The sequence below is a fragment of the Schistocerca nitens genome, chromosome 10 (assembly GCF_023898315.1).
Source record: "Schistocerca nitens isolate TAMUIC-IGC-003100 chromosome 10, iqSchNite1.1, whole genome shotgun sequence".
Taxonomy (NCBI): domain Eukaryota; kingdom Metazoa; phylum Arthropoda; class Insecta; order Orthoptera; family Acrididae; genus Schistocerca; species Schistocerca nitens.
Window position 1 is genome coordinate 164,485,356 of NC_064623.1, and position 18,504 is coordinate 164,503,859.

Here is an 18,504-nt window from a genome sequence, read left to right on the forward strand (position 1 = left end):
TCAGTACATTTTTGGAGAAAGGGACATCTGTTGCACCACAGGGCGGGAGGAGGTTGCGGAGCTCGATACAATTTCTTTCTTTGGTAAGCATTTTTTGTATTTTATACTTTTGGAATTTTGGTTCTTCATGTTGATTTTAAAATGCCCTTTTTCATGTTTGAAATGTACTAACTCGTTTTTTCCTAACAGCAGGTTAACTTGGGAGTGGTTGCAACATTATGGTCCCATTGAGTACATTTTTGGAGAAAGGGACATCTGTTGCACTACAGGGCGGGAGGAGGGTGCGGAGCTCGATACAATTTCTTTCTTTGGTAAGCATTTTTAATATTTTATACTTTTGGAATTTTGGTTCTTCATGTTGATTTTAAAATGCCCTTTTTCATGTTTGAAATGTACTAACTCGTTTTCTCCTAACAGCAGGTCAACTTGGAAGTGGTTGCAACATTACGGTCCCATTGAGTACATTTTTGGAGAAAGGGACATCTGTTGCACCACAGGGCGGGAGGAGGGTGCGGAGCTCGATACAATTTCTTTCTTTGGTAAGCATTTTTTGTATTATATACTTGTGGAATTTTGGTTTTTCGTGTTGATTTTAAAAATACTTTTTTCATGTTTGAAATGTACTAACTCGTTTTTTCCTAACAGCAGGTCAACGTGGGAGTGGTTGCAACATTACGGTCCCATTGAGTACATTTTTGGAGAAAGGGACATCTGTTGCACCACAGGGCGGGAGGAGGTTGCGGAGCTCGATACAATTTCTTTCTTTGGTAAGCATTTTTTGTATTATATACTTGTGGAATTTTGGTTTTTCGTGTTGATTTTAAAAATACCTTTTTCATGTTTGAAATGTACTAACTCGTTTTTTCCTAACAGCAGGTCAACGTGGGAGTGGTTGCAACATTACGGTCCCATTCATTACATTTTTTGGAGAAAGTGACATCTGTTGCACCACAGGGCGGGAGGAGGGTGCGGAGCTCGATACAGTTTCTTTCTTTGGTAAGCATTTTTTGTATTTTATACTTTTGGAATTTTGGTTTTTCATTTTGATTTTAAAATGCCCTTTTTCATGTTTGAAATGTACTAACTCGTTTTCTCCTAACAGCAGGTCAACTTGGAAGTGGTTGCAACATTACGGTCCCATTGAGTACATTTTTGGAGAAAGGGACATCTGTTGCACCACAGGGCGGGAGGAGGGTGCGGAGCTCGATACAATTTCTTTCTTTGGTAAGCATTTTTTGTATTATATACTTGTGGAATTTTGGTTTTTCGTGTTGATTTTAAAAATACCTTTTTCATGTTTGAAAAGTACTAACTCGTTTTTTCCTAACAGCAGGTCAACGTGGGAGTGGTTGCAACATTACGGTCCCATTGAGTACATTTTTGGAGAAAGGGACATCTGTTGCACCACAGGGCGGGAGGAGGGTGCGGAGCTCGATACAATTTCTTTCTGTGGTAAGCATTTTTTGTATTTTATACTTTTGGAATTTTGGTTTTTCATGTTGATTTTAAAATGCCCTTTTTCATGTTTGAAATGTACTAACTCGTTTTTTCCTAACAGCAGGTCAACGTGGGAGTGGTTGCAACATTACGGTCCCATTGAGTACATTTTTGGAGAAAGGGACATCTGTTGCACCACAGGGCGGGAGGAGGGTGCGGAGCTCGATACAATTTCTTTCTTTGGTAAGCATTTTTTGTATTTTATACTTTTGGAATTTTGGTTTTTCATGTTGATTTTAAAATGACCTTTTTCATGTTTGAAATGTACTAACTCGTTTTTTCCTCACTGCAGGTCAACTTGGGAGTGGTTGCAACATTACGGACCCATTCAGTACATTTTTGGAGAAAGGGACATCTGTTGCACCACAGGGCGGGAGGAGGTTGCGGAGCTCGATACAATTTCTTTCTTTGGTAAGCATTTTTTGTATTTTATACTTTTGGAATTTTGGTTCTTCATGTTGATTTTAAAATGCCCTTTTTCATGTTTGAAATGTACTAACTCGTTTTTTCGTAACAGCAGGTTAACTTGGGAGTGGTTGCAACATTACGGTCCCATTGAGTACATTTTTGGAGAAAGGGACATCTGTTGCACTACAGGGCGGGAGGAGGGTGCGGAGCTCGATACAATTTCTTTCTTTGGTAAGCATTTTTTGTATTTTATACTTTTGGAATTTTGGTTCTTCATGTTGATTTTAAAATGCCCTTTTTCATGTTTGAAATGTACTAACTCGTTTTTTCCTAACAGCAGGTCAACATGGGAGTGGTTGCAACATTACGGTCCCATTGAGTACATTTTTGGAGAAAGGGACATCTGTTGCACCACAGGGCGGGAGGAGGGTGCGGAGCTCGATACAATTTCTTTCTTTGGTAAGCATTTTTTGTATTTTATACTTTTGGAATTTTGGTTTTTCATGTTGATTTTAAAATGCCCTTTTTCATGTTTGAAATGTACTAACTCGTTTTCTCCTAACAGCAGGTCAACTTGGAAGTGGTTGCAACATTACGGTCCCATTGAGTACATTTTTGGAGAAAGGGACATCTGTTGCACCACAGGGCGGGAGGAGGGTGCGGAGCTCGATACAATTTCTTTCTTTGGTAAGCATTTTTTGTATTATATACTTGTGGAATTTTGGTTTTTCGTGTTGATTTTAAAAATACCTTTTTCATGTTTGAAATGTACTAACTCGTTTTTTCCTAACAGCAGGTCAACGTGGGAGTGGTTGCAACATTACGGTCCCATTGAGTACATTTTTGGAGAAAGGGACATCTGTTGCACCACAGGGCGGGAGGAGGGTGCGGAGCTCGATACAATTTCTTTCTTTGGTAATCATTTTTTGTATTATATACTTGTGGAATTTTGGTTTTTCGTGTTGATTTTAAAAATACCTTTTTCATGTTTGAAATGTACTAACTCGTTTTTTCCTAACAGCAGGTCAACGTGGGAGTGGTTGCAACATTACGGTCCCATTGAGTACATTTTTGGAGAAAGGGACATCTGTTGCACCACAGGGCGGGAGGAGGGTGCGGAGCTCGATACAGTTTCTTTCTTTGGTAAGCATTTTGTGCATTTTATACTTTTGGAATTTTGGTTTTTCATTTTGATTTTAAAATGCCCTTTTTCATGTTTGAAATGTACTAACTCGTTTTCTCCTAACAGCAGGTCAACTTGGAAGTGGTTGCAACATTACGGTCCCATTGAGTACATTTTTGGAGAAAGGGACATCTGTTGCACCACAGGGCGGGAGGAGGGTGCGGAGCTCGATACAATTTCTTTCTTTGGTAAGCATTTTTTGTATTATATACTTGTGGAATTTTGGTTTTTCGTGTTGATTTTAAAAATACCTTTTTCATGTTTGAAAAGTACTAACTCGTTTTTTCCTAACAGCAGGTCAACGTGGGAGTGGTTGCAACATTACGGTCCCATTGAGTACATTTTTGGAGAAAGGGACATCTGTTGCACCACAGGGCGGGAGGAGGGTGCGGAGCTCGATACAATTTCTTTCTTTGGTAAGCATTTTTTGTATTTTATACTTTTGGAATTTTGGTTTTTCATGTTGATTTTAAAATGCCCTTTTTCATGTTTGAAATGTACTAACTCGTTTTTTCCAAACAGCAGGTCAACTTGGGTGTGGTTGCAACATTACGGTCTCATTGAGTACATTTTTGGAGAAAGGGACATCTGTTGCACCACAGGGCGGGAGGAGGGTGCGGAGCTCGATACAATTTCTTTCTGTGGTAAGCATTTTTTGTATTTTATACTTTTCGAATTTTGGTTTTTCATGTTGATTTTAAAATGCCCTTTTTCATGTTTGAAATGTACTAACTCGTTTTTTCCTAACAGCAGGTCAACGTGGGAGTGGTTGCAACATTATGGTCCCATTGAGTACATTTTTGGAGAAAGGGACATCTGTTGCACCACAGGGCGGGAGGAGGGTGCGGAGCTCGATACAATTTCTTTCTTTGGTAAGCATTTTTTGTATTTTATACTTTTCGAATTTTGGTTTTTCATGTTGATTTTAAAATGCCCTTTTTCATGTTTGAAATGTACTAACTCGTTTTTTCCTCACTGCAGGTCAACTTGGGAGTGGTTGCAACATTACGGACCCATTCAGTACATTTTTGGAGAAAGGGACATCTGTTGCACCACAGGGCGGGAGGAGGTTGCGGAGCTCGATACAATTTCTTTCTTTGGTAAGCATTTTTTGTATTTTATACTTTTGGAATTTTGGTTCTTCATGTTGATTTTAAAATGCCCTTTTTCATGTTTGAAATGTACTAACTCGTTTTTTCCTAACAGCAGGTTAACTTGGGAGTGGTTGCAACATTACGGTCCCATTGAGTACATTTTTGGAGAAAGGGACATCTGTTGCACTACAGGGCGGGAGTAGGGTGCGGAGCTCGATACAATTTCTTTCTTTGGTAAGCATTTTTTGTATTTTATACTTTTGGAATTTTCGTTTTTCATTTTGATTTTAAAATGACCTTTTTCATGTTTGAAATGTACTAACTCGTTTTTTCCTAACAGCAGGTCAACTTGGGTGTGGTTGCAACATTACGGTCTCATTGAGTACATTTTTGGAGAAAGGGACATCTGTTGCACCACAGGGCGGGAGGAGGGTGCGGAGCTCGATACAATTTCTTTCTTTGGTAAGCATTTTTTGTATTTTATACTTTTCGAATTTTGGTTTTTCATGTTGATTTTAAAATGCCCTTTTTCATGTTTGAAATGTACTAACTCGTTTTTTCCTCACTGCAGGTCAACTTGGGAGTGGTTGCAACATTACGGACCCATTCAGTACATTTTTGGAGAAAGGGACATCTGTTGCACCACAGGGCGGGAGGAGGTTGCGGAGCTCGATACAATTTCTTTCTTTGGTAAGCATTTTTTGTATTTTATACTTTTGGAATTTTGGTTCTTCATGTTGATTTTAAAATGCCCTTTTTCATGTTTGAAATGTACTAACTCGTTTTTTCCTCACTGCAGGTCAACTTGGGAGTGGTTGCAACATTACGGACCCGTTCAGTACATTTTTGGAGAAAGGGACATCTGTCGCACCACAGGGCGGGAGGAGGGTGCGGAGCTCGATACAATTTCTTTCTTTGGTAAGCATTTTTTGTATTTTATACTTTTCGAATTTTGGTTTTTCATGTTGATTTTAAAATGACCTTTTTCATGTTTGAAATGTACTAACTCGTTTTTTCCTAACAGCAGGTCAACTTGGGAGTGGTTGCAACATTACGGTCCCATTCAGTACATTTTTGGAGAAAGGGACATCTGTTGCACCACAGGGCAGGAGGAGGGTGCGGAGCTCGATACAATTTCTTTCTTTGGTAAGCATTTTTTGTATTTTATACTTTTGGAATATTGGTTTTTCATGTTGATTCTAAAAAGACCTTTTTCATGTTTGAAATGTACTAACTCGTTTTTTCCTAACAGCAGGTCAACTTGGGAGTGGTTGCAACGTTACGGGCCCATTGAGTACATTTATGGAGAAAGGGACATCTGTTTCACCACAGGGCGGGCGGAGGGTGCGGAGCTCGATACAATTTCTTTCTTTGGTAAGCATTTTTTGTATTTTATACTTTTGGAATTTTGGTTTTTCATGTTGATTTTAAAATGCCCTTTTTCATGTTTGAAATGTACTAACTCGTTTTTTCCTAACAGCAGATCAACTTGGGAGTGGTTGCAACATTACGGTCCCATTGAGTACATTTTTGGAAAAGGGACATCTGTTGCACCACAGGGTGGGAGGAGGGTGCGGAGCTCGATACAATTTCTTTCTTTGGCAAGCTTTTTTTGTATTTTATACTTTTGGAATTTTGGTTTTTCATGTTGATTTTAAAATGCCCTTTTTCATGTTTGAAATGTACTAACTCGTTTTTTCCTAACAGCAGGTCAACGTGGGAGTGGTTGCAACATTACGGTCCCATTGAGTACATTTTTGGAGAAAGGGACATCTGCTGCACCACAGGGCGGGAGGAGGGTGCGGAGCTCGATACAATTTCATTCTTTGGTAAGCATTTTTGTATTTTATACTTTTGGAATTTTGGTTTTTCATGTTGATTTTAAAATGACCTTTTTCATGTTTGAAATGTACTAACTCGTTTTTTCCTAACAGCAGGTCAACTTGGGAGTGGTTGCAACATTACGGTCCCATTGAGTACATTTTTGGAGAAAGGGACATCTGTTGCACCACAGGGCGGGAGAAGGGTGCGGAGCTCCATACAGTTTCTTTCTTTGGTAAGCATTTTTTGTATTTTATACTTTTGGGATTTTGGTTTTTCATTTTGATTTTAAAATGCCCTTTTTCATGTTTGAAATGTACTAACTCGTTTTCTCCTAACAGCAGGTCAACTTGGAAGTGGTTGCAACATTACGGTCCCATTGAGTACATTTTTGGAGAAAGGGACATCTGTTGCACCACAGGGCGGGAGGAGGGTGCGGAGCTCGATACAATTTCTTTCTTTGGTAAGCATTTTTTGTATTATATACTTGTGGAATTTTGGTTTTTCGTGTTGATTTTAAAAATACCTTTTTCATGTTTGAAATGTACTAACGCGTTTTTTCCTAACAGCAGGTCAACGTGGGAGTGGTTGCAACATTACGGTCCCATTGAGTACATTTTTGGAGAAAGGGACATCTGTTGCACCACATGGCGGGATGAGGGTGCGGAGCTCGATACAATTTCTTTCTTTGGTACGCATTTTTTGTATTTTATACTTTTGGAATTTTGGTTCTTCATGTTGATTTTAAAATGCCCTTTTTCATGTTTGAAATGTACTAACTCGTTTTTTCCTAACAGCAGGTCGACGTGGGAGTGGTTGCAACATTACGGTCCCATTGAGTACATTTTTGGAGAAAGGGACATCTGTTGCACCACAGGGCGGGAGGAGGGTGCGGAGCTCGATACAATTTCTTTCTTTGGTAAGCATTTTTTGTATTATATACTTGTGGAATTTTGGTTTTTCGTGTTGATTTTAAAAATACCTTTTTCATGTTTGAAATGTACTAACTCGTTTTTTCCTAACAGCAGGTCAACGTGGGAGTGGTTGCAACATTACGGTCCCATTGAGTACATTTTTGGAGAAAGGGACATCTGTTGCACCACAGGGCGGGAGGAGGGTGCGGAGCTCGATACAATTTCTTTCTTTGGTAAGCATTTTTTGTATTATATACTTGTGGAATTTTGGTTTTTCGTGTTGATTTTAAAAATACCTTTTTCATGTTTGAAATGTACTAACTCGTTTTTTCCTAACAGCAGGTCAACGTGGGAGTGGTTGCAACATTACGGTCCCATTGAGTACATTTTTGGAGAAAGGGACATCTGTTGCACCACAGGGCGGGAGGAGGGTGCGGAGCTCGATACAGTTTCTTTCTTTGGTAAGCATTTTTTGTATTTTATACTTTTGGAATTTTGGTTTTTCATTTTGATTTTAAAATGCCCTTTTTCATGTTTGAAATGTACTAACTCGTTTTCTCCTAACAGCAGGTCAACTTGGAAGTGGTTGCAACATTACGGTCCCATTGAGTACATTTTTGGAGAAAGGGACATCTGTTGCACCACAAGGCGGGAGGAGGGTGCGGAGCTCGATACAATTTCTTTCTTTGGTAAGCATTTTTTGTATTATATACTTGTGGAATTTTGGTTTTTCGTGTTGATTTTAAAAATACCTTTTTCATGTTTGAAAAGTACTAACTCGTTTTTTCCTAACAGCAGGTCAACGTGGGAGTGGTTGCAACATTACGGTCCCATTGAGTACATTTTTGGAGAAAGGGACATCTGTTGCACCACAGGGCGGGAGGAGGGTGCGGAGCTCGATACAATTTCTTTCTTTGGTAAGCATTTTTTGTATTTTATACTTTTGGAATTTTGGTTTTTCATGTTGATTTTAAAATGCCCTTTTTCATGTTTGAAATGTACTAACTCGTTTTTTCCAAACAGCAGGTCAACTTGGGTGTGGTTGCAACATTACGGTCTCATTGAGTACATTTTTGGAGAAAGGGACATCTGTTGCACCACAGGGCGGGAGGAGGGTGCGGAGCTCGATACAATTTCTTTCTATGGTAAGCATTTTTTGTATTTTATACTTTTCGAATTTTGGTTTTTCATGTTGATTTTAAAATGCCCTTTTTCATGTTTGAAATGTACTAACTCGTTTTTTCCTAACAGCAGGTCAACGTGGGAGTGGTTGCAACATTATGGTCCCATTGAGTACATTTTTGGAGAAAGGGACATCTGTTGCACCACAGGGCGGGAGGAGGTTGCGGAGCTCGATACAGTTTCTTTCTTTGGTAAGCATTTTTTGTATTTTATACTTTTGGGATTTTGGTTTTTCATTTTGATTTTAAAATGCCCTTTTTCATGTTTGAAATGTACTAACTCGTTTTCTCCTAACAGCAGGTCAACTTGGAAGTGGTTGCAACATTACGGTCCCATTGAGTACATTTTTGGAGAAAGGGACATCTGTTGCACCACAGGGCGGGAGGAGGGTGCGGAGCTCGATACAATTTCTTTCTTTGGTAAGCATTTTTTGTATTATATACTTGTGGAATTTTGGTTTTTCGTGTTGATTTTAAAAATACCTTTTTCATGTTTGAAATGTACTAACGCGTTTTTTCCTAACAGCAGGTCAACGTGGGAGTGGTTGCAACATTACGGTCCCATTGAGTACATTTTTGGAGAAAGGGACATCTGTTGCACCACAGGGCGGGATGAGGGTGCGGAGCTCGATACAATTTCTTTCTTTGGTAAGCATTTTTTGTATTTTATACTTTTCGAATTTTGGTTTTTCATGTTGATTTTAAAATGACCTTTTTCATGTTTGAAATGTACTAACTCGTTTTTTCCTCACTGCAGGTCAACTTGGGAGTGGTTGCAACATTACGGACCCATTCAGTACATTTTTGGAGAAAGGGACATCTGTTGCACCACAGGGCGGGAGGAGGTTGCGGAGCTCGATACAATTTCTTTCTTTGGTAAGCATTTTTTGTATTTTATACTTTTGGAATTTTGGTTCTTCATGTTGATTTTAAAATGCCCTTTTTCATGTTTGAAATGTACTAACTCGTTTTTTCCTAACAGCAGGTTAACTTGGGAGTGGTTGCAACATTACGGTCCCATTGAGTACATTTTTGGAGAAAGGGACATCTGTTGCACTACAGGGCGGGAGGAGGGTGCGGAGCTCGATACAATTTTTTTCTTTGGTAAGCATTTTTTGTATTTTATACTTTTGGAATTTTGGTTCTTCATGTTGATTTTAAAATGCCCTTTTTCATGTTTGAAATGTACTAACTCGTTTTTTCCTAACAGCAGGTCGACGTGGGAGTGGTTGCAACATTACGGTCCCATTGAGTACATTTTTGGAGAAAGGGACATCTGTTGCACCACAGGGCGGGAGGAGGGTGCGGAGCTCGATACAATTTCTTTCTTTGGTAAGCATTTTTTGTATTTTATACTTTTGGAATTTTGGTTTTTCATGTTGATTTTAAAATGCCCTTTTTCATGTTTGAAATGTACTAACTCGTTTTCTCCTAACAGCAGGTCAACTTGGAAGTGGTTGCAACATTACGGTCCCATTGAGTACATTTTTGGAGAAAGGGACATCTGTTGCACCACAGGGCGGGAGGAGGGTGCGGAGCTCGATACAATTTCTTTCTTTGGTAAGCATTTTTTTGTATTATATACTTGTGGAATTTTGGTTTTTCGTGTTGATTTTAAAAATACCTTTTTCATGTTTGAAATGTACTAACTCGTTTTTTCCTAACAGCAGGTCAACGTGGGAGTGGTTGCAACATTACGGTCCCATTGAGTACATTTTTGGAGAAAGGGACATCTGTTGCACCACAGGGCGGGAGGAGGGTGCGGAGCTCGATACAATTTCTTTCTTTGGTAAGCATTTTTTGTATTATATACTTGTGGAATTTTGGTTTTTCGTGTTGATTTTAAAAATACCTTTTTCATGTTTGAAATGTACTAACTCGTTTTTTCCTAACAGCAGGTCAACGTGGGAGTGGTTGCAACATTACGGTCCCATTGAGTACATTTTTGGAGAAAGGGACATCTGTTGCACCACAGGGCGGGAAGAGGGTGCGGAGCTCGATACAGTTTCTTTCTTTGGTAAGCATTTTTTGTATTTTATACTTTTGGAATTTTGGTTTTTCATTTTGATTTTAAAACGCCCTTTTTCATGTTTGAAATGTACTAACTCGTTTTCTCCTAACAGCAGGTCAACTTGGAAGTGGTTGCAACATTACGGTCCCATTGAGTACATTTTTGGAGAAAGGGACATCTGTTGCACCACAGGGCGGGAGGAGGGTGCAGAGCTCGATACAATTTCTTTCTTTGGTAAGCATTTTTTGTATTATATACTTGTGGAATTTTGGTTTTTCGTGTTGATTTTAAAAATACCTTTTTCATGTTTGAAAAGTACTAACTCGTTTTTTCCTAACAGCAGGTCAACGTGGGAGTGGTTGCAACATTACGGTCCCATTGAGTACATTTTTGGAGAAAGGGACATCTGTTGCACCACAGGGCGGGAGGAGGGTGCGGAGCTCGATACAATTTCTTTCTTTGGTAAGCATTTTTTGTATTTTATACTTTTGGAATTTTGGTTATTCATGTTGATTTTAAAATGCCCTTTTTCATTTTTGAAATGTACTAACTCGTTTTTTCCAAACAGCAGGTCAACTTGGGTGTGGTTGCAACATTACGGTCTCATTGAGTACATTTTTGGAGAAAGGGACATCTGTTGCACCACAGGGCGGTAGGAGGGTGCGGAGCTCGATACAATTTCTTTCTATGGTAAGCATTTTTTGTATTTTATACTTTTCGAATTTTGGTTTTTCATGTTGATTTTAAAATGCCCTTTTTCATGTTTGAAATGTACTAACTCGTTTTTTCCTAACAGCAGGTCAACGTGGGAGTGGTTGCAACATTATGGTCCCATTGAGTACATTTTTGGAGAAAGGGACATCTGTTGCACCACAGGGCGGGAGGAGGGTGCGGAGCTCGATACAATTTCTTTCTTTGGTAAGCATTTTTTGTATTTTATACTTTTCGAATTTTGGTTTTTCATGTTGATTTTAAAATGCCCTTTTTCATGTTTGAAATGTACTAACTCGTTTTTTCCTCACTGCAGGTCATCTTGGGAGTGGTTGCAACATTACGGACCCATTCAGTACATTTTTGGAGAAAGGGACATCTGTTGCACCACAGGGCGGGAGTAGGGTGCGGAGCTCGATACAATTTCTTTCTTTGGTAAGCATTTTTTGTATTTTATACTTTTGGAATTTTCGTTTTTCATTTTGATTTTAAAATGACCTTTTTCATGTTTGAAATGTACTAACTCGTTTTTTCCTAACAGCAGGTCAACTTGGGTGTGGTTGCAACATTACGGTCTCATTGAGTACATTTTTGGAGAAAGGGACATCTGTTGCACCACAGGGCGGGAGGAGGGTGCGGAGCTCGATACAATTTCTTTCTTTGGTAAGCATTTTTTGTATTTTATACTTTTCGAATTTTGGTTTTTCATGTTGATTTTAAAATGCCCTTTTTCATGTTTGAAATGTACTAACTCGTTTTTTCCTCACTGCTGGTCAACTTGGGAGTGGTTGCAACATTACGGGCCCATTGAGTACATTTTTGGAGAAAGGGACATCTGTTGCACCACAGGGCGGGAGGAGGTTGCGGAGCTCGATACAATTTCTTTCTTTGGTAAGCATTTTTTGTATTTTATACTTTTGGAATTTTGGTTCTTCATGTTGATTTTAAAGTGCCCTTTTTCATGTTTGAAATGTACTAACTCGTTTTTTCCTCACTGCAGGTCAACTTGGGAGTGGTTGCAACATTACGGACCCATTCAGTACATTTTTGGAGAAAGGGACATCTGTTGCACCACAGGGCGGGAGGAGGGTGCGGAGCTCGATACAATTTCTTTCTTTGGTAAGCATTTTTTGTATTTTATACTTTTGGAATTTTGGTTTTTCATGTTGATTTTAAAATGACCTTTTTCATGTTTGAAATGTACTAACTCGTTTTTTCCTAACAGCAGGTCAACTTGGGAGTGGTTGCAACATTACGGTCCCATTCAGTACATTTTTGGAGGAAGGGACATCTGTTGCACCACAGGGCAGGAGGAGGGTGCGGAGCTCCATACAATTTCTTTCTTTGGTAAGCATTTTTTGTATTTTATACTTTTGGAATATTGGTTTTTCATGTTGATTCTAAAAAAACCTTTTTCATGTTTGAAATGTACTAACTCGTTTTTTCCTAACAGCAGGTCAACTTGGGAGTGGTTGCAACGTTACGGGCCCATTGAGTACATTTATGGAGAAAGGGACATCTGTTTCACCACAGGGCGGGCGGAGGGTGCGGAGCTCGATACAATTTCTTTCTTTGGTAAGCATTTTTTGTATTTTATACTTTTGGAATTTTGGTTTTTCATGTTGATTTTAAAATGCCCTTTTTCATGTTTGAAATGTACTAACTCGTTTTTTCCTAACAGCAGATCAACTTGGGAGTGGTTGCAACATTACGGTCCCATTGAGTACATTTTTGGAAAAGGGACATCTGTTGCACCATAGGGTGGGAGGAGGGTGCGGAGCTCGATACAATTTCTTTCTTTGGTAAGCTTTTTTTGTATTTTATACTTTTGGAATTTTGGTTTTTCATGTTGATTTTAAAATGCCCTTTTTCATGTTTGAAATGTACTAACTCGTTTTTTCCTAACAGCAGGTCAACGTGGGAGTGGTTGCAACATTACGGTCCCATTGAGTACATTTTTGGAGAAAGGGACATCTGTTGCACCACAGGGCGGGAGGAGGGTGCGGAGCTCGATACAATTTCTTTCTTTGGTAAGCATTTTTTGTATTTTATACTTTTGGAATTTTGGTTTTTCATGTTGATTTTAAAATGACCTTTATCATGTTTGAAATGTACTAACTCGTTTTTTCCTCACTGCAGGTCAACTTGGGAGTGGTTGCAACATTACGGACCCATTCAGTACATTTTTGGAGAAAGGGACATCTGTTGCACCACAGGGCGGGAGGAGGGTGCGGAGCTCGATACAGTTTCTTTCTTTGGTAAGCATTTTTTGTATTTTATACTTTTGGGATTTTGGTTTTTCATTTTGATTTTAAAATGCCCTTTTTCATGTTTGAAATGTACTAACTCGTTTTCTCCTAACAGCAGGTCAACTTGGAAGTGGTTGCAACATTACGGTCCCACTGAGTACATTTTTGGAGAAAGGGACATCTGTTGCACCACAGGGCGGGAGGAGGGTGCGGAGCTCGATACAATTTCTTTCTTTGGTAAGCATTTTTTGTATTATATACTTGTGGAATTTTGGTTTTTCGTGTTGATTTTAAAAATACCTTTTTCATGTTTGAAATGTACTAACGCGTTTTTTCCTAACAGCAGGTCAACGTGGGAGTGGTTGCAACATTACGGTCCCATTGAGTACATTTTTGGAGAAAGGGACATCTGTTGCACCACAGGGCGGGAGGAGGGTGCGGAGCTCGATACAATTTCTTTCTTTGGTAAGCATTTTTTGTATTTTATACTTTTCGAATTTTGGTTTTTCATGTTGATTTTAAAATGCCCTTTTTCATGTTTGAAATGTACTAACTCGTTTTTTCCTAACAGCAGGTCAACTTGGGTGTGGTTGCAACATTACGGTCTCATTGAGTACATTTTTGGAGAAAGGGACATCTGTTGCACCACAGGGCGGGAGGAGGGTGCGGAGCTCGATACAATTTCTTTCTGTGGTAAGCATTTTTTGTATTTTATACTTTTCGAATTTTGGTTTTTCATGTTGATTTTAAAATGCCCTTTTTCATGTTTGAAATGTACTAACTCGTTTTTTTCTAACAGCAGGTCAACGTGGGAGTGGTTGCAACATTACGGTCCCATTCAGTACATTTTTGGAGAAAGGGACATCTGTTGCACCACAGGGCGGGAGGAGGGTGCGGAGCTCGATACAATTTCTTTCTTTGGTAAGCATTTTTTGTATTTTATACTTTTGGAATTTTGGTTTTTCGTGTTGATTTTAAAATGACCTTTATCATGTTTGAAATGTACTAACTCGTTTTTTCCTCACTGCAGGTCAACTTGGGAGTGGTTGCAACATTACGGACCCATTCAGTACATTTTTGGAGAAAGGGACATCTGTTGCACCACAGGGCGGGAGGAGGTTGCGGAGCTCGATACAATTTCTTTCTTTGGTAAGCATTTTTTGTATTTTATACTTTTGGAATTTTGGTTCTTCATGTTGATTTTAAAATGCCCTTTTTCATGTTTGAAATGTACTAACTCGTTTTTTCCTAACAGCAGGTCAACGTGGGAGTGGTTGCAACATTACGGTCCCATTGAGTACATTTTTGGAGAAAGGGACATCTGTTGCACTACAGGGCAGGAGGAGGGTGCGGAGCTCGATACAATTTCTTTCTTTGGTAAGCATTTTTTGTATTTTATACTTTTGGAATTTTGGTTCTTCATGTTGATTTTAAAATGCCCTTTTTCATGTTTGAAATGTACTAACTCGTTTTTTCCTAACAGCAGGTCAACGTGGGAGTGGTTGCAACATTACGGTCCCATTGAGTACATTTTTGGAGAAAGGGACATCTGTTGCACCACAGGGCGGGAGGAGGGTGCGGAGCTCGATACAATTTCTTTCTTTGGTAAGCATTTTTTGTATTATATACTTGTGGAATTTTGGTTTTTCGTGTTGATTTTAAAAATACCTTTTTCATGTTTGAAATGTACTAACGCGTTTTTTCCTAACAGCAGGTCAACGTGGGAGTGGTTGCAACATTACGGTCCCATTGAGTACATTTTTGGAGAAAGGGACATCTGTTGCACCACAGGGCAGGAGGAGGGTGCGGAGCTCGATACAATTTCTTTCTTTGGTAAGCAGTTTTTGTATTTTATACTTTTCGAATTTTGGTTTTTCATGTTGATTTTAAAATGCCCTTTTTCATGTTTGAAATGTACTAACTCGTTTTTTCCTAACAGCAGGTCAACTTGGGTGTGGTTGCAACATTACGGTCTCATTGAGTACATTTTTGGAGAAAGGGACATCTGTTGCACCACAGGGCGGAAGGAGGGTGCGGAGCTCGATACAATTTCTTTCTGTGGTAAGCATTTTTTGTATTTTATACTTTTCGAATTTTGGTTTTTCATGTTGATTTTAAAATGCCCTTTTTCATGTTTGAAATGTACTAACTCGTTTTTTCCTAACAGCAGGTCAACGTGGGAGTGGTTGCAACATTACGGTCCCATTGAGTACATTTTTGGAGAAAGGGACATCTGTTGCACCACAGGGCGGGAGGAGGGTGCGGAGCTCGATACAATTTCTTTCTTTGGTAAGCATTTTTTGTATTTTATACTTTTGGAATTTTGGTTTTTCATGTTGATTTTAAAATGACCTTTATCATGTTTGAAATGTACTAACTCGTTTTTTCCTCACTGCAGGTCAACTTGGGAGTGGTTGCAACATTACGGACCCATTCAGTACATTTTTGGAGAAAGGGACATCTGTTGCACCACAGGGCGGGAGGAGGTTGCGGAGCTCGATACAATTTCTTTCTTTGGTAAGCATTTTTTGTATTTTATACTTTTGGAATTTTGGTTCTTCATGTTGATTTTAAAATGCCCTTTTTCATGTTTGAAATGTACTAACTCGTTTTTTCCTAACAGCAGGTTAACTTGGGAGTGGTTGCAACATTACGGTCCCATTGAGTACATTTTTGGAGAAAGGGACATCTGTTGCACTACAGGGCGGGAGGAGGGTGCGGAGCTCGATACAATTTCTTTCTTTGGTAAGCATTTTTTGTATTTTATACTTTTGGAATTTTGGTTCTTCATGTTGATTTTAAAATGCCCTTTTTCATGTTTGAAATGTACTAACTCGTTTTTTCCTAACAGCAGGTCAACGTGGGAGTGGTTGCAACATTACGGTCCCATTGAGTACATTTTTGGAGAAAGGGACATCTGTTGCACCACAGGGCGGGAGGAGGGTGCGGAGCTCGATACAATTTCTTTCTTTGGTAAGCATTTTTTGTATTATATACTTGTGGAATTTTGGTTTTTCGTGTTGATTTTAAAAATACCTTTTTCATGTTTGAAATGTACTAACTCGTTTTTTCCTAACAGCAGGTCAACGTGGGAGTGGTTGGAACATTACGGTCCCATTGAGTACATTTTTGGAGAAAGGGACATCTGTTGCACCACAGGGCGGGAGGAGGGTGCGGAGCTCGATACAGTTTCTTTCTTTGGTAAGCATTTTTTGTATTTTATACTTTTGGAATTTTGGTTTTTCATTTTGATTTTAAAATGCCCTTTTTCATGTTTGAAATGTACTAACTCGTTTTCTCCTAACAGCAGGTCAACTTGGAAGTGGTTGCAACATTACGGTCCCATTGAGTACATTTTTGGAGAAAGGGACATCTGTTGCATCACAGGGCGGGAGGAGGGTGCGGAGCTCGATACAATTTCTTTCTTTGGTAAGCATTTTTTGTATTATATACTTGTGGAATTTTGGTTTTTCGTGTTGATTTTAAAAATACCTTTTTCATGTTTGAAAAGTACTAACTCGTTTTTTCCTAACAGCAGGTCAACGTGGGAGTGGTTGCAACATTACGGTCCCATTGAGTACATTTTTGGAGAAAGGGACATCTGTTGCACCACAGGGCGGGTGGAGGGTGCGGAGCTCGATACAATTTCTTTCTGTGGTAAGCATTTTTTGTATTTTATACTTTTCGAATTTTGGTTTTTCATGTTGATTTTAAAATGCCCTTTTTCGTGTTTGAAATGTACTAACTCGTTTTTTCCTAACAGCAGGTCAACGTGGGAGTGGTTGCAACATTACGGTCCCATTGAGTACATTTTTGGAGAAAGGGACATCTGTTGCACCACAGGGCGGGAGGAGGGTGCGGAGCTCGATACAATTTCTTTCTTTGGTAAGCATTTTTGTATTTTATACTTTTGGAATTTTGGTTTTTCATGTTGATTTTAAAATGACCTTTTTCATGTTTGAAATGTACTAACTCGTTTTTTCCTCACTGCAGGTCAACTTGGGAGTGGTTGCAACATTACGGACCCATTCAGTACATTTTTGGAGAAAGGGACATCTGTTGCACCACAGGGCGGGAGGAGGTTGCGGAGCTCGATACAATTTCTTTCTTTGGTAAGCATTTTTTGTATTTTATACTTTTGGAATTTTGGTTCTTCATGTTGATTTTAAAATGCCCTTTTTCATGTTTGAAATGTACTAACTCGTTTTTTTCTAACAGCAGGTTAACTTGGGAGTGGTTGCAACATTACGGTCCCATTGAGTACATTTTTGGAGAAAGGGACATCTGTTGCACCACAGGGCGGGTGGAGGGTGCGGAGCTCGATACAATTTCTTTCTTTGGTAAGCATTTTTTGTATTATATACTTGTGGAATTTTGGTTTTTCGTGTTGATTTTAAAAATACCTTTTTCATGTTTGAAATGTACTAACTCGTTTTTTCCTAACAGCAGGTCAACGTGGGAGTGGTTGGAACATTACGGTCCCATTGAGTACATTTTTGGAGAAAGGGACATCTGTTGCACCACAGGGCGGGAGGAGGGTCGGAGCTCGATACAGTTTCTTTCTTTGGTAAGCATTTTTTGTATTTTATACTTTTGGAATTTTGGTTTTTCATGTTGATTTTAAAATGCCCTTTTTCATGTTTGAAATGTACTAACTCGTTTTCTCCTAACAGCAGGTCAACTTGGAAGTGGTTGCAACATTACGGTCCCATTGAGTACATTTTTGGAGAAAGGGACATCTGTTGCATCACAGGGCGGGAGGAGGGTGCGGAGCTCGATACAATTTCTTTCTTTGGTAAGCATTTTTTGTATTATATACTTGTGGAATTTTGGTTTTTCGTGTTGATTTTAAAAATACCTTTTTCATGTTTGAAAAGTACTAACTCGTTTTTTCCTAACAGCAGGTCAACGTGGGAGTGGTTGCAACATTACGGTCCCATTGAGTACATTTTTGGAGAAAGGGACATCTGTTGCACCACAGGGCGGGAGGAGGGTGCGGAGCTCGATACAATTTCTTTCTGTGGTAAGCATTTTTTGTATTTTATACTTTTCGAATTTTGGTTTTTCATGTTGATTTTAAAATGCCCTTTTTCATGTTTGAAATGTACTAACTCGTTTTTTCCTAACAGCAGGTCAACGTGGGAGTGGTTGCAACATTACGGTCCCATTGAGTACATATTTGGAGAAAGGGACATCTGTTGCACCACAGGGCGGGAGGAGGGTGCGGAGCTCGATACAATTTCTTTCTTTGGTAAGCATTTTTGTATTTTATACTTTTGGAATTTTGGTTCTTCATGTTGATTTTAAAATGCCCTTTTTCATGTTTGAAATGTACTAACTCGTTTTTTTCTAACAGCAGGTTAACTTGGGAGTGGTTGCAACATTACGGTCCCATTGAGTACATTTTTGGAGAAAGGGACATCTGTTGCACTACA